Below are 5288 nucleotides of genomic sequence, written 5' to 3'. Positions count from 1 at the left end.
TGAACTAAATTACTATTCAATAAACCTCTGAAATGTTACCTTGCCTTTTAGGTCATAGATAAATACATATCTCAGTAGGAAACTTAGTAAGGAAAGCTGCAGTTCACATCGAGAAAAGAGATGAGCTTGGACAGATTAAGCAGGCAAGGAGCTTCTTCTAATTTAAGGAACTTGGATTTAATCCTTAGGATAATGAGAAGAATTGAAGCCAAGGGAGTGGCATTTTCACACTTGCATTTAAAAAAAAAAGATTTATTTATCACATTTGTATTTTTTATAAGAAGATTAGTCTGGTGCCAGCTGGAATATGGTTTACTGTACCCAGACTCATGACTAAGGCAGGACTGAATTAGAGAAGCGTCAGAGGTATCTGAGCTTTGCGGTCTTTGTAATTAACAGACTAGTGGAATCACTATCAAAACAACCAAAATAAGAACAATAGGTCAAAGTATGAAGGTGAAGATAGTGAATTTAATTTTAATTTTTTTTATTTTTTACTGAGGTGTTAAAGCAACATACTAAGATACATAAAATGCTTTACTTTGAAATGTAGTGATCAGTGTATTTTACATTTATATATACTAATGCAATGTCCACACAGATCAAAATAGGGGACATTTCCAGAACTTCTAATGCCTTTTTCTAAACAATAATTTATTAATTACAAGGAGATAAATAGTAATTTCACAGTGAAAATCTGGCAGATGCTAACTTAACAGATCTATCAAAGTTAACATTATCAAGATAAGATGAATTGACATCAATCATCTCCTGATATGATGCACTTCAAATGACGAAGATGGCCACAAATCCCGACACATTTCCCATACAGAGGTGTGGACTATGTTCCTTACCCTTGAATCAAAGCAGGCTTTTTGCTCTGACAAATAAAGAAGTGATGCTCTGCCAATTTATGAGCCCAGGCCAAAGAAGCGGACAGCACCACCGTCTTTGTCCTGTAGTGTTTGTTTGTGGAACCCAAAGCATCACCACACTACACGAGGCCTACACCACATGGACAGCCAACCTGTAGATGCTCTGAGCCACAACCGTGGCTGAACTCAGCCAACGAACAGCAACAACTGCTACCAGGAGTGGGGGATCTTCACTGTCCAGTCTAACTCAGATGACACCAGCTCTAACTACATGAAATCCCAAGGGAAAACTACCCAGCTGAGTTCTCACAATCTGCAGAACCATGAGAAACAATAATGAATTGTCACTTCAAGCTACTAAGTTTTGCCATGGCTTGTTATGGAGTAAGAGGTAACTGAAGAGCAGCTAACACTATAAAACTGCATGTTGAGAATTTATCTTTCCTGAGTCTGGTACATATAATTATTTTTGATAAATGAATAATATTACTAACTTGAGAAAACTATTTTAACAGCCACTTCTCTTTTAAAAGCTATTAATTTAAGTGCTTATATTTCTTTTGCTTAATAAATTACTTGAGGGAGAAAAGTTTTTAAAAATCACACTATTAATCTTATATCTACAGCCCAGAAGTGGGTCACATATTGACCTACCTAGAAGTAGGTTTCTTACAAAATAAAATGTGATGACCTAAATATTTAAAGGCCTCATTAAGAGTGTTGTTTTAAGGTTTTAGAATCTCTTAAGTTTGGCCTTTAAAAATCTTCCATCTTGGGGTTGGGGCCGGCGCTGTGGCTCAGTGGGTTAACACCCTGGCCTGAAGCGTCGGCATCCCATATGGGTGCCGGTTCGAGTCCCAGCTGCTCCACTTCTGATCCAGCTCTCTGTTATGGCCTGGGAAAGCAGTAGAAGATGACCCAAGTGCTTGGGTCCCTGCACCCACCTGAGAGACCCAGAGAAGCTCCTGGCTCCTGGCTTCAGATTGGCACAGCTCTTGCCATTGTGGCCAATTGGGGAGTGAATCATCGGAAGGAAGACCTCTCTCTCTCTCTGCTTCTCCTCTCTCTGTGTAACTCTTTCAAATAAATAAATAAATCTAAAAAAAAAAAAATCTTCCATCTTGCCTTTTGTTATTGTTCCAGAAAGCATTAGGGGCATAACAGAAGTAAAAGAGGTAACCTAAGAGGCAGAAAGGTAGGTACTCTTGCTTTTGGTGATGGTATTTCTGGGACATTAGCAAGAAGCAAATTTGCAGGAAGCAGCAGGAAGGCTAATATAAATACTGAATAATGAATGGATAATGGAGTAAAGAACAATGGACAGACCCAATCAGAGCTGAACACACTATGACCTTATGAAAGGATTTTCCTATACTAATAATAATCTAAATAATTAGGGGCTCTTCTGCATTTTATTATGTGGATAATTAAGAAGCTTCTATATACTCATCAACCCATATAAAGATATATAAAATTATAATGTACATTGAAATTAATTAAAAATAAAAATAGAAAAACATACTGATTTATAACAACTATCATCAAAAAAGGAAATGAAATAATAGATAATTCTAAAAAGTAGCAATCTTCATTAGATGGCTCAAATTACTAGATGATTTGTATTATGCTTACCTTGAAATGAAGGCAGACTTTTAAAATTTTTTATTTGGGAGGTAGGTAGGTAGAGAGCTCCCATATCCCAGAATTGCTAGGGCTGGGTTGGGGCTGAAGCCTGGAGCTCAGAACACAATCCAGATCTCCATGAGCATGGCAGAACTCAATTACTGCAGTCATTACTGCTGCCTCCTAGCATCTGCACTTGCAGGAAGCTGGAGTCAGGAACTGAAGCCAAGAACCAAAATCAAGTACTCTGATGGGGGTGTCTAAGCCACTAGGCTAGAAAGTGGCTTCAAATGAAAACATCCAAAGAAAAATTTGGCTGTTATATTATTCATATTGACAGTCACAAAGTGTGGGGGAAGCATGAATCATGGAATCAATGACCCAAATGTTCTGAATTAAAAACTCTGCATTTTTATAGTTTTAAACCAATAAGTACTTTTGATATTTCTTCAATTTTCCTAAAAAGTAATCCAGTCCTATTGCTCCTGAAGCATAAGAAATAGAGTATGCATATACAGATAAACTGGGTACCCACTCCCTTCTCTCAAACTGTTTCATGAATTAGTCTTTGTCAGACCAAATAAGACAGAGCAGCCATCAAACAATGAGTGATGGCTATTTGAGGTGCATAAAACCATTTTAACCTTTTACATTTGCTTATTTATTTGTATATTTCAACTTGGATCTACAAGCTATCTTTGAGCACAATTCAGGGTATTTTGAGCCACTTTAATTCAATCCTTCCAAGTATGGGTAGAAAAGTTTCCTTAACACTACCAATTATCTAGAGCCCCACTTTCCATTTCTTGGTATTACAGGTGTTTAAGGGCATTGAGTAAATATAGAGAAGAGAACATCCAAGTACTTGGGCACCAAGCAAAACCCTCTGCACATGAAGGAATCATTACTGAGTGAACATGAGATGTTAAATACTGGTAACTTGGAGCTAAGAGGGTTATATCCAGTTCCCAGGTGATCTTCAAGACCTCCGATAGTGTGTTTATTTTGTTTTTGACAGGCAGAGTGGACAGTGAGAGAGAGACAGAGAGAAAGGTCTTCCTTTTGCCATTGGTTCACCCTCCAATGGCCGCCATGGCCGGCGCGCCACGCTAATCTGAAGCCAGGAGCCAGGTACTTATCCTGGTCTCCCATGGGGTGCAGGGCCCAAGTACTTGCGCCATCCTCCACTGCACTCCCTGGCCACAGCAGAGAGCTGGCCTGGAAGAGGGGCAACCGGGACAGAATCCAGCACCCCGACCGGGACTAGAACCCGGTGTGCCAGCGTCGAAAGGCAGAGGATTAGCCTAGTGAGCCGCGGCGCCGGCCCCAATAGTGTTTTGTGGTTACACCTCCCACTGTAGCCAGGATATTCTAGTTCATGCCTATTGCCCCTATTGTCTTAATGTTAACTGATGCCTCCTTTCACTCTGGTGTCTCATTTCAAGTAATGAAATTATATGGTTCTCCTACTTATTTATGCTAAAACTCCCAAATCCAACCACTTTTCTACAGAAAGCCTCTCCTTATCAGCCTCATCAGTTCCTTGGATCCCAGTTCTTCTGACCAATTAACCTCCCACCTCCCTCCCCTTACCCTGCTTACCCCGCTTACCCCTAATCTCAGCTCCAAGAATTTTTGTCCTTCTCTCCATCAACTGGAAATCTTCCTTTCTTCAAACTTAAAACCTCTCTTCTGTTTATGCTCCTTCTCTTCTATCACAATGATTTGCTGACATTCAACTGCATGGATGAAGGGCACAGTATTGACATTCTTGGTGCCAGCGGTCATTAAATGTTTAAAACGCCCTTGGATCCAGAGTCCATCAATGCAGGAGTCTCCCAAACTAACCCAGTCCCTCAGGGCCGAAAGGATCCAAACATCTTTATTTTCCCCAGTGATCCTCATACAGTGATCACCGGTATTCCTAATCTCCACTTTCCCAGGCTGCCTGTGTGCCATTCCACTTCTCATAATCCTGTAGAAAAGCAATAAAGTACAGCAGGTAGGAATGCAAGGCTCTGAAAATAACCTACCAGGCTTTAAATCCAGGACTCAACAGTAAGTTATCTTCAAAAAGTTACTGAAGCTCTTTTAATTTTCCCAGTAATATTGCTAACAGCATTTATCCTTACATCTCTGGTAAACATTAAACAAAGAAACATCTGTAAAATACCTAGAAAAGTGTCTACACTTAATTTTCTGGTTTTAAACTCCATGTACTACCCAAGTGCTCTCCTATACATAATAAAAAGCAGTGTACTAGGCCAATGAATACGAGGCACTTTATCATGAGACACCATGTAACAATAGCCCTAACTTAGAACAGGGAAGATGGGTCAGACCAAAGCAGTAGACAGTAATGCTAGTATTCAGGTGTTGACCTTTACATGATAAAAGTTTTCATTTAGTTTCAAAAAGCAATTCTGTATTTTTTAAGTTCTTTCATGTTCTTCTTTAAACTATTCAATATATTAGATATGTCAATGAAACTCCATTTAAAAACAGCATTACCAGAAATGCTTCATTCCATCACCATGCTGAATCCCTTAGCATCTTCCATACCTCTTCCAAAGAAACCTATCTTCCTTCAGCAGTACACTGATAACACTAACATTTCCACAAATCACATATGCTACCCTTTGGAGATATGCTTTTGTTTAGCTTAATAGAAAAACTCACTAGGAGGATTCTGAAAACCTAAATTCTGGACTGGGCTATGTGACTGAACTACAGAATCTGAGGTCATGTATCTCCTCAGGGGTATGTTCTCAATCACAAACACCACCACTG

This window comes from Oryctolagus cuniculus, chromosome 5 (assembly GCF_051225735.1).
Source record: "Oryctolagus cuniculus isolate XC-2025 breed Fujian yellow rabbit chromosome 5, ASM5122573v1, whole genome shotgun sequence".
Taxonomy (NCBI): Eukaryota; Metazoa; Chordata; class Mammalia; order Lagomorpha; family Leporidae; genus Oryctolagus; species Oryctolagus cuniculus.
This window is presented reverse-complemented; position numbering follows the sequence as displayed.